This window comes from Numida meleagris, chromosome 6, assembly GCF_002078875.1.
Source record: "Numida meleagris isolate 19003 breed g44 Domestic line chromosome 6, NumMel1.0, whole genome shotgun sequence".
Lineage (NCBI taxonomy): Eukaryota > Metazoa > Chordata > Aves > Galliformes > Numididae > Numida > Numida meleagris.
In genome coordinates, this window is record NC_034414.1 from 32,402,824 (window position 1) to 32,415,223 (window position 12,400).

The following is a 12,400-nucleotide window of genomic DNA, read 5'->3' on the forward strand; positions in this document are numbered from 1 at the left end:
GTGGCACACTGATTTCCAGGATTCATCTCCTCCCCTATCAATTTTCTACCTCTTGTTCCTATTTTAAAATGGCTATGATATGGGGCAAATGACACCAATAAGAATATTAGGATGCTAGTATATTCATGTTTCAAATATATTTTCTGGAATTTTGTTGTATGGAATTCTTATAAAGTTCAGTGAAGAAAAGTCAGCTGTTAAGTAGTTGTGGGTTTTTTTTTTGTTTGTTTGTTTGTTTTTTTTTTTGCATTCTGATAAAGGTTACATATTTACCTGAGAAAAACATTCTTTCTTAAGCAGACATGATTCACTTGAATAATGTTTTACACTTAGAAAAAAAAGTTACAGGTTTTCACATTACACAATTGTATGGGTATTTGACCTGAGAAACCATGAACATTAGCATGCTGAATTGTATTATTTTTATATTCTGTAACAGCAGAAGTCAGGTGTGCAGGAAAAGGGAAACAATTGCTTCTCATTGTGCCAGATATTTGTCTTCATTTTAAATACTTTTATACAAAGTAAAAAGACTCCAAACGCACTTCAAGAAAGTTATCTTTGGAATTGAATATTTCTAAACTTTGTTTGATAAAACCAAATTCTTTCACTCAGTTATCAGCCCTCGAAAAAGAAGGTAGCAATTTGATTGATAGATGAAAAGACATTGAGATGTCCCTAACAATCAGAGGATCAGGTAGCCAGTTTTGCAGCTAAATGCTTTCTTACTGTTCACATTTTTCATATTCGTTGTAGAGTGAAAATTCTATATAATAAAGATAGAGAAAATCCTTGAAATTCAGTCCCAAAATGACATGTATCATGCAGGTCAATGGATACATTTTTGTATAAATTTTTACATACTTCCATGGGAACTGGAAATTGTAACTTCATCTTATCATGGAAGAAGCAGTAGACAGATCGATTAGCAGGTGATTTCTGAAAATCTGCAGTAGTAGCAAGATTCCTTCCAAAGCCTAGGGCTTCTGCAAACACTTTGGACCAAATCAATATATTGTTTCCATTACACAATTTATTCTGTTTCTTTGTAATTGCAGTTATGGACGGCAATTCAACGGGGAGGGAAGTACATGTACCCCCCAGAACTGTTTTCTCTCTAACGTCAGATTTTCCATCTCACTATCAGAATATGTCCTGTCACAACTTTTTGATACTCTGGGAAAATCATGAGGCCAGCACTTCCTCTTTCCTCCATGCATTCTTAGTATGTTCAGTCTGTTGCCTTTGCTTTTTATAAGCAGAGTGAGATTTTGTACCTTCCCCAAATCTTGTCATTTGACACTCATTCCAGTAGTATTTGTTGCTGTAGTATCTGTTTCACATTTCTCTATCCTCTTAAGGCTAAATTCTCAGTGTTAATTAGTATATGTGTCCCCACATTTCAACTACATTGACTACAGTAAACGTCATTCACCTGCACTTCTTATTGTGTGAACATAAATGGAAGCTTAACTTAGATTTTTTCTTATGGGGGGGAGGGTGCATATAGTTGAAATGGGCGTCTAGTATACATCTGGGTGTTCATAAAGAATTAAGAGAACAGGAGAAGAAAGTCTGTTGGAAAGGACTTAATTTTTTTTCTGCAGCATTTCATTTCTAACGATTTTTTCCATAATAAAATATCCCGCGCTGCTGCAGAACCAATATTTGGGGCAATAAAGGTTTTTTTCACTTCTATTACCAATGGGAAATATTAGGGAGGTATTTGGCTGTATGTGCTAAATGGGCAAACACCACTTAAGCCAGGCTCTGCTTCCTAAACAAGCATTTAATCTCCTCATTAAAGATATATGAAACTAGAAATCAATGAGCACTGGTGTTTAGAGCTTTTTAGTGGAACTAATGGCTGCACCTTGTCTAACATTAGAAACTTCACTTGTGGTTTACAGCTGCTACACATGAAGAAACGTGAACCTAGAAGGAAAGTCTTTCTGTTGTGCTAATAATTATACAAAGAGATCTGGTTAAGCAGGTCACATAAATACGTAAAATAAAAAAAAATAAACACTTTCAGTTCAAATGTAAATCTCTCAAAACACAATCTGAACTCTTACTGAAAACCTCTAGATAAAAGCAATAAACATGCTATGTCTTGAATAAAAACTCTATTATAAATTACTCTAGAGCAGAAATAATCACAAATTCAAAATGCCAGTGTGGAGAACAGTCTGAACTGGAGAGTGGGTGACAAAATTTTCCTGGAGTGGGGCAGATACAATCTATTTTATTTTCAAAAATAACAATGGAGAAAAGAATTACCTCTGTGAACAGAAAAAAAAAAAAAAGAAGACACATACCATTGAGAGATTTTATTTCTGGTCCCATATCTAAATTTCTTCTAAATTATTCTACATGATTTGCAGAAGAAATACTGCAAAATGTGAGAGACTTTTTTTCATAAAAAATGGCTGAAATAATGTAGGAAGACTAAAGTGTTGGTTTTGTAGCTTCAGGCCTGAGAGTGTACAGCCTGTTTTGTGCTGAAGTATGAGAATGTGTAACAACAGTGTAAAGCTGCCTAGGATAGTGTGGATTGTGCAGGACTGTTACTTTCTTACCCAACCAACCCTTTGGGAGTGATTTCTGGAGAGCATGTCTTCAGTACTAAGCACTTAAGCTAAGGTGTGATATTTTGCAGAAAAATAAAACCTCTACAAACCTAGAGACCAGAGATTTGTGCAAATGTCTGTGTCTTTGCAGAACTCAAACCAGTCAATGGACTTGATACTTTCCTGATTTCAGTTAGTCTGGAGCAGTTTCACTGAGGAAGTGATAACTGTAAGCATCAGATTTTAGTATTCGTTTTTACTAAAACCCATCTCTCCGTTTGTATATATCTCCAAGCAAATAACTCAAAATAAACTGTTATACTTCCAAAATTATTTATTTCCCTTTTTATTTTCTCTAGTACCTTTCTTGATGAAGATGAGAATACTCATGATACAGTTCTTAGGTAGTAGTAAAAATTGTAATTATGGACATAGAAAACTGACATCTCTCCCCCACATAACAATATTTAGAGTTATCACCTAAAGTGATTCTAACTTTCTGCCAGTTTTCAAGTAATTCACAACACAGAAATACCTACATTGAGAAATATTTTCCAACTGTGATGTTGAAAGAGAAGAAGTTGAATTTATTTGGGCAAGTGTTGGCTTCTGTCTTCAGTATATTTATATTCTGTATACATACAACTTGAATGTTAATGGACAAAGCCTTTTTCCATTCACCATAGAGAGGGAAAGTATGGAATGACACAGTGGAATAATGATTTGCCTTTTGGGATTTGAATCTGTGGATTTACTACCATCCTGCCATGATCTAATTGCATGTTTATTTATGTGGGTTATATAGAATTTGATTTATTATTCTTTTCCAAATTGGCTGATTTAACTACCTGTTATGTAGTGCTATATAATCAGTTGAATCTTCTTCAAAAGTGATTTCTCCAGATTAGGGAGACATCACAGTCAAGTCCACTGAAAAATTTCCCATACAAATTGTCAGCCACCACAAGGATGGGTATTTAACCAATATGCAGAGTGGGATAATATGTAGATTCCTTCAACATTTTTACCACAGTAGTGTGAATTGTTTTTTCTATTCTTGACAATAATTTCAATTGTCTAATGCTTCAATCTGTTGTGATAATAATGAATATGGAAACCAAAGCATTCACAAGTGCAGTCTTTTAGCACTGTGTTCTCCAGCATAGCTATTTACGTATTGAATGATTCAGCATGAGCAAATCCAGCCAAAATTGAGATGTGTGCTTAAGACCAAAGTCAGCTCTATAGATACAGATATGTTCAAGGAATGATTATATTTCCAAAAAGAACTTAAATTTTGAGATATTTTTAGTCTGAAAATTGCCTGGATACCTGGATATATCCAGAGTGCCAGCTGAGAAAAATAAAGGCTTTGGGGAGATCCTTGTTTAGGAAAATTAATATCCTAATTCTGCTTAAAATGTAGGCTATTATCCTCAAGTTTATGACTGTCCTGCTGTCCACATAGTTCTGACCCTCCCCAGAGATGCATGGTTTTTAATTCCTCACTTGGTAAGCAGATGGTCCTGTACTTTCCCCTCTGATGGTAATGAATTTATATTTTCAAATGGTTTCCATAGGAATCAACTCCAGAAATATCATGCCTGTGTGCAGTTTCCACAGTTGCCATTAGGAGAGTAAAGCCTTTGATCTTCCAGGAAAACCCAAGTTATGGATCCACACGCAATCTGACAATCTGAAGAATCCGTCATTCTTCATCTTTAGGAAGAATGTGGTTCAACATCTTCATGCATTTTTCATTCAGCAATTGACTGAAACCTAAATTCATGATGGAAAAGGGACAATAAGTTTACTCCTTCCTTCCCAGTTAGATTTCCACAACCCGTCCTGTCATCTTATCCATCCACCACTTCCATACTTTGCTTATTAGTTCTGCCATGGATCCATGTTAGTATTCTCATTTAAGACAAATCAAATAAATCTGCAAGGACTATGCGTTCTCAACTATTTAACTAACTTCTGTTATTGTGTAGTATATTAAATAACTGGCAGCCTGCACATGAACTGCAGAAGAGTTAATGGCTTTGTAAGGCTACTTTGTCCTGTCAAAAATATCTGCCATTCCTACTCTATACCTGAACTTTCATAGCGTATTTACCATGCACTTCTTCCTCCATCCAACGCCTCTGAATATATATCTCTTCCTTTGTCCTTTTTTTTCAAACAGTGCTCCATGATGAGTCAGTGTTTTCTTTGATTTATTAGAAATAAAAACATGAAGACCATAAACTGAATAGATACTCATATAGAAGAACAAAGTCTAGGGTTCTTGTGGTAATCATGAAGTAGTGGAAAAAAGGACTTGTCCAACACATATTTGAAATTTAGAAGATAGAAATTGTTTTCTATATTTTACCTGGAAATAAAATGTGTTTGGCTAAGTTGAAGATATTAGAAAACTTCTGGATACATTTACTACACACTAGGTACATCAGGTGTCCAGATTCTGATGAAATGTATTATGGATCTCAATAAGCATAAAAATAATATCACTGGTGAATTTGCGTACTATTTTTATGAAATAAAAATTTACATGATGGTCATCAACCAAAAATCATTTAACTTTAGAGATAGTGTTTAGTCTTACCTGAAAACATACAGGTAACCAAAATCCATCTGAAACAAATATGAAGCATCTTCTCATATATATATTAAAATATACCTTGATCAGCCTTGAATTGTTACAGAGATTTATAAAATAGTTATGATTGTTAATCTAATGTATTTCTGAAAATATGCATAGATGTTGTTGTCAAAAGTGCAATGTGTACATGATTTGCTAAATAGATAACTATTTTTCCCATTTATTCTGCCAAGAGAACAATGCAAACTGAATATTTCTTTTAAATCCCAAAGCCATTCTGTAATACATTAGGTAAAAGTTGCAATGAGATTTTATTTCTTGTCTCATAGCAATGATGTACCACATAAGGGAAATGGAAGAAGGCAAATGATCTTAAACAGCATTCCAGGGTGATATTGGGAACTACTGACTGTCAAATTTTTGGTCACAGGAAAACTATGGAAGCTGTAATTAGACAAAGATTAAAAGACATGTCAGTGAATATATACCAGTAAAAAGTTAATAAGGTCTCAGGTCTTGGATTTCTGTTAAATATTTGAGGAAACAACAACACAGATAAGGATAATAGTATTGAAAAAGTTTTCTTTTGTTTTCAAAAAGCGTTTGATAAAATCCCTTTACAAATTTCCACAGAAAATATGTTGTCATGGAATAAGAGAGAAGGTAATCCTATGCATTTATAACATATATACTAAAGATAGGAAACAGAGACAGAATTCGTTTGCAGTTTTCAAAAGGAAGAAAGACTTCCCAAGCTGTTTATCTTATTTATCATTCAGAAAACAAATAGCAAAAAATGACAAAGTTTGTCTATGATACCAAATTAAGCATGACAGCAAATTCTTGAGAAGTCTACAAAGAGCTGCAGAAGAATATCAGAATAACTGGATGGAAAATAATTTGTGTAAGTATGAGGATGGCTCTAAAAGCAACATCTCCTATTTTTACTGTGTTGGCCTATGATGTCAGAGGCAGATGTTGGTGGTATAGCAGTAGAGGCTGAACCTTCCCACCAATATTCTGTTACATTTTGTTGCCCTGTGACAGATGGCAGAAGAGGGACAGTCTAACAGAATGGTTTCTGACACGGAAGTGCATATGAAGCAAAGGTGTGGAACTGAATTCCTCCATGCAGAGGAATTTGTACCCACTGACATTCACTGATGCTTGCTGAACATTGGTGGAGATCAGTCAGTGGATGTGAGCACACTGAGGCAGGAGGTGGTGTGATTCAGCAGTGGCAACAGCGACAAGAAGGACAAGCCACGTTTTGGATGCACACACACAGCTGTCACACTATGGAATGAAGAGAGTCTTGATCAGCTCTAATCTGTGAATCGTGAATCAGAGGATTATGAGCAGGGAACTGTGTGGAGCTGAATATTGGCTTCAGTTTGTTGGAAATGATGGTTACAATGTTGGAATATCACAAAGTTTGTGCCAGGTGGATCCCACAAAATTCTCACACAGGAACAAAAACAACATCGTATGTAAGTTTGTCAGCACCTATTGAACCAATAGTTTCCTAGATTACATCGTTACTGGTGACAAGATGTGGTGTCACCACTGTGAGCCAGAGTCAAAATGGCACTCCATGGAGTCGTGATGTGAATTCACCATTAAAGAAAACATTCAAGACACAGCCCTGGGTAAAATCTTGAGCACTGTCTTTTGAGATAGGAAAGGGATGATCCTTCTGGATTTCCTGAAACCCAGACAATCCATCAACTCTGACTGCTACATCATGATGCTGAAAAAGCTGAAGGCTTGAACTTCCAGTTAGGCCAGAGAAGACAATCTCTCTCTAGCATGTGGCATGCAGGTTCAGTTTTGTTGCTGGAGGAAATGCATAACTAATGGTGGTGACTATTTCAAAAAATACGGTTTTGGAATTTCCATGGAAATAAACAGGAGGCATTACTTTTGGAGCAACCTTCATATATATCTTAGTTATGAATAGAAGTAGTGGAATCTAAAATACCCATTACCTTTCTAGAATATCTGGAATTGCTTGGTTCTTAGCTCACATGAGTTCAATCAATGCCCCAGAGGTAAAAAGAGAAGATTACAAATTTACAGTGACAGAAATCAAGCACAAAATATCATTAAAACAGTGTCAGTGGTTTCTCCATGTTTTGAATACCCTGTATAGTTATGTCACCATATCAGGAATTGTGTGATAGAAAAATTACAGAGAAGGAAGTAAAGCTATATCTTAGTATTCTTGATTTGAAAATGGTTGAAATGTGGATAGGACAAACAGATATAAACTCATGAATGGTGTGGGAAAGGAGACTAAGGAACTAAATTCTGTTAGGACTCACAACACAGTCTTTGAATTCTGTTCAGCTTATTTCATTCCTGAGGTTAATTCAGAGGCAGAAATGCTATTCAGTTTGCTTACAGCAGTTTTATGAGCACAGTATAGTTCTATATGATTACATAATATTTAGTAAGAAGTATTCACGCATTTGATTTGAAGTACAAAGAAGGTAACTGATATAAAAAGCTATCATCAGCTGCATTTAATTTGAACTGGGGCTCTTGAATTTGAAGGATTCAAATGTAATAATCAGGGCTGCATTTTATTATTTTAATGAAAACCTCATCTAAATGCACACTGATTATTTATTTCATTATCTGTTCCTGTTTCTTTTCCCTTTACATTAATGCTGTGTATGGGAACTGCTGAGTCATGGCCTGAACCACTGATTGAGCACCTGGAGGAAAGACCCAGTCAGCCCTGGGAGCACAGGTGAAGGCAATTCACCTGTGCAACCAGAAGGGGTGGAGCCTGGCTCCACCCCTCTTAGGCCTCATTTAAGGGCTGACTGCCCCTGAGGAACGTTCTCTGCCTGGAGATCCCTCCTTGGTGGGAGCCTTTTCCTGTGAGCCCCAAATCTTCCGATCCAGGTGAGCGCTGTATTTTCCTTCCACCTTTTGTAACGCTGTTTCCATTGTGTTAGTCCTGCTTATCGCTACATGCTGTCACATATATTTTATAAAATTGTACTTAAAGGACTAAATATGTATATTTTAAAAAGAAAGTGTAGGTTCCTATTACGTTTCTGTGAAATAATCAGAAGCTATTGTTAGTAACAGCAGTTTAAACACTTTTTAACCTAAGGAGAAGTGTTAAATTTCTGACATATTTTAGTGAATCAGTTTATGTTTTGCCACATTCTTACATGTCTTGACAGCTTACAGGACACACCTTCTAACAAGATTAAATCTAATTTTGAATAGCTCTTCTTTTAGTGGAAGTTCTTAGGACTTGCAATATGGTTGAAATTAGCTGAGTGTTTAACTATACTGTAAGTGAATGAAAATATAAGCTCTCTATTTTAAGCATATCAAGTAAATGGAAATATTTTCCTTTTTGCTAACTGTGAAAGGCCGAAAATTTTAAGTGGCTGCGAATAACCTGATCTTGAAGTCTACAAGTGTTAAGTGAAATGAAGTGCTGGTTTTTATTCTTTGATTTCTTATCTGTGGGTTTCCCTGTTCTATACCTGAACATAGCTCTGGGTCTGAACATGGTAATTTAATTCTCTGCTATGTACCACAAGGTTACTTCAGACTCCAGCTATTCAGGACCTTGTAGCTATCTTTCTTATTGTAACACGTTCATTCCAGAAGAGATGTGATACTCATTCATACTTTTTAATTAATAAATTTTCAATGGATGTGTTTTATTTGTCCTTCTGAATTACAGCTGCAATGCAGAAGAAAAACAAAAGTTACATGGAGGAAGGATAGTTTACTGCTGTGACTGAGAAAATGATTATTTCTGAGAGCTAATTAAGTGACAGTTCCTGTGGAAATCCTGTTCTGTTAGCCTATGGAGGTGCCAGGTGCTGGAGTCTGGGGCTGCCCCACTGCCTACTGCCCAGCCCAGCTCTGCTGCCCCCATACAGTGCCCCCACCAGTACCAGCCCCCGGTGGCACACTGACAATGTGGAAACAGCATATTTCTTCCTTCAGTTAAAAGGCTCAGGTTTTACTAAACATGACCGTTATGAAGGGATGGTCAGCCTGTCAGCTTTCTGGAGGTATGTATATTGTGCTATGGGGAACTGAAATATGTCAGAAGAGCAGAGGATTTCCTTTTAAAACAGTTAATATGTGTATACAGTAAATTTAGTTAATATTGAACTGCCTCATTCTTAGGGTGTCTCTGTTAAATTTTTACTTATTTCCTACTTAATAATCACCTGCAGCTGAATCACAGTATGCTGTCATATAACTCCAGCGTCTAAAACACATGCTACCAATGAAACATTTGTAGATGTTTTCAATAAGGGCTGCCTCTTCATGCCAGTGTAAGACGAATGAAGAAGTTTATGATGAAAGGTTTGTGGTCTGGCAGAGAACAGTGAAGTCTGGATTAGCCACTGAATGCAAGATGTTTATCTAGCAAGTTGTGACTAAAATTGCAGTCACTCTGTTTACCATTGCTAATCTGCTTGGTGCAAAAGGTATTCTCTATGAAGCTGATTAAAGGGCTGACACCCAGGTAGACTGCACAAATAGCTCTTTCTTTGATCCTATGCTTTTTGTGGCGAATTTGATTCGACAAATTACTATAGTAATGTGAAAATACAGTGGCATGAAATCTGTCAAATGCATGGTTATCAGGTTTTCCTAGATGCCACATTTAGTGCAAATGATGGTCAGTTGTTCACCTATTGTTTTTTTCTGGATAAATAATATTCTACTTGTAAATCACGTACAGCGCATTGTAAATGCATGAAAAAACAGTCGTTCAAAATCAGTGGACCCACACAGCTACAAGACAAAGATGCACACATTTTGACACAGTTTACCCTCAATGCTCAAATTAGCATCCAATTCCTTAAACACATCCTTTGCCATGTATGCCAAGAAGGCATCTTTAGTACAAGTATTGCTGTGCTGGAGTGTTAGATGAGTGCAATACTTTCATATCTCTAGGGAGGAGAAATCTATAGGAAAATCACAAGGATGACAACTAAAGATCCATAAACATAGATACCAGGATACCAACACCATTTTGTGTTCATCATTGTTGTCTTTTTATTTCTTGTCCCCCAGCTCCCAACTGATTCATGCCATTTAATAGTTTTGACTCACAGGTAACTTTTGCTGATTTCATCTTGGAAGATAGAAAGCTGTCCAAGAAAACATTTCTGTGGATATTTTTGTCACAGAAAAAAAAAGATACTGTGTAAGCTCTCCTTGCTAACTGAAAGCTAAAGCTTATGTCAGGCTTCACAAAGCACACAAGGCTCTGATTTTGTACCATTAAGGACTCATTATCTCTTTTAACTTCTGTTGAAAGCATTCATCCATAACCATAGCTACCTCTGAAACAATAGAAGCTACTAGATCAGTAATGGCACTTTTTTTCTTTTTTTTTTTTTGCCAGTTTAAAAAGCCCTTAAGGATTGGATTTGATGACATGGGAACAAAAAGCTCGTATACAAGGAAAATATGGGAGGTTATTTCTGAAAGTAACTTAAAAAATAAGTCTGTGAGAAAAAGAGATGCAATGTTTTCTTATTCCTGACTTTATATCTCAGCTTTAAATTTGACTTTGGTATAAACATTATTTCGAGAAAACAGGAATGTAGTCATTATTCAGTGCTAACTCCTAAAGAGAACATTCTAGAAAAGAACAGAATGAAAAAATCTCATTATAATGACCATGCCATTTTGTTCTGTATTAATATATGGACTTCTTGCAACAAAACTCTCAACTGAATTCAGCAACAGATTATATGAACAGCAATTTCTACTTTTGCAGGTTTTGTTTACATTTTCATTACACTTCTACTGTATTATCTGATGTCTTGATACAGTTTTCAAGCTCATAGCTACTTTAATCTGCTCTTGTGCTCAGCATATCTGAGTGAGCTTGTTGGCATAAGGGAATTTTGAAGGTTATATTGCAGTACATGAATCAACAGAAAATGAAATGCACTTGAGACATGATCAGCTAGTTTTAATTCATTGCGGAAAGTTATAGATACCAAAATGCATTTAATGTAATCTGATATCTTCATTCAAACTTGAATTTATGAGCAATTCAGTAGGAGAAGAATGACAACTTTGTTTTAAAAAGAGTAGTTTATATTGAATGCTATTTTAGTATATCTCTGACATATTTACATCTAACAAGTAGAGAAAAGTACAATCTTTGAGCATAAATTTCTGTTTTCACACAAGAAAGCAGGGGAATAAGATTCTTTCATTTCCTGCAGTATGATATGTCATTATGATGCAGTCAGCTTGATGATAAATGTTAAATCCTCTGCATGTGCAGGCCAGTAAACAGATTAGAATACTGCTAGATTGTTACTGTTGTATTTTAAGAATGAAATAAATAGAATAAATAAAATTTATAGAGCAGCATGCACTGTTCTATATAATGCAAGTTTGTGTCTGCAGAGTAATTTGATCCTAAATAGCTGAAGGTTCATAGCTCAGCATATTAACAAACAGGAGTCTATAATTAGTTACTTTCCATAGAAATGGACTATAACCATGCATAAATATAGCTCAGGTGTGTTATTATTACACAGTATTATTTCATTAGCATAGTCCCAAAATAACTAATGGATTATAGTGTTATGACATTGTTTTGTTTACATTTATTTGGGAAAAATACTGCTTTTTCCATAGGAAGGACAAGTTAGTGCAGATGAGAGAGGTTAGTTAAGAAACTTCTGATTGTCATGTTGAAAATGTTGATAGCATTCAAAAAAAATTATAGCAATGTTCCTAAAAATTGCATATTTGTAATTCTTGACTTTTTCCATTTATGGAGCCAAGAGAAATCTGATTTAAGAAAAATGTGGTTACTTAGGCATTTGCCTGTAAATAGGCATTAAAAATCTTGTCTTTATATGAATAAACTGATAGTAATCAAGTATATTGTAGTTCTTTCTGTACAGTTTGTCTCCTAATATTTTTTGCTAGGCAAGAGTTTTCATAACAAATGGCTAGTCGTGGTATGTCCATTTACGGAATCCAGAGGAATGCAGAATCCGTATGTAATGTAGAACTGCATATAGACATTAAAATTACATATTTCAAACAATTTAAATGTGAGTACAGGACTGTGAAAATTGCATTTACACAGTAACATGTAAAATATGTGATATACAGTAACGTGTAGAAACAATTTGAAGATATCAGTGCCATGTAAAAAAGTATGTGTAATTGTCATATTAAAACTGAAATA

At 35.3% G+C, this 12,400-nt stretch overlaps 1 long non-coding RNA gene across 1 annotated transcript; it reads left to right on the plus strand.

Moving 5' to 3' along the window:
* LOC110401722 lies at positions 8,051-12,104 on the plus strand. The gene is made up of 3 exons (XR_002440558.1): positions 8,051-8,088; positions 8,891-9,227; positions 10,583-12,104. It is a non-coding gene; the product is annotated as an uncharacterized LOC110401722 (long non-coding RNA).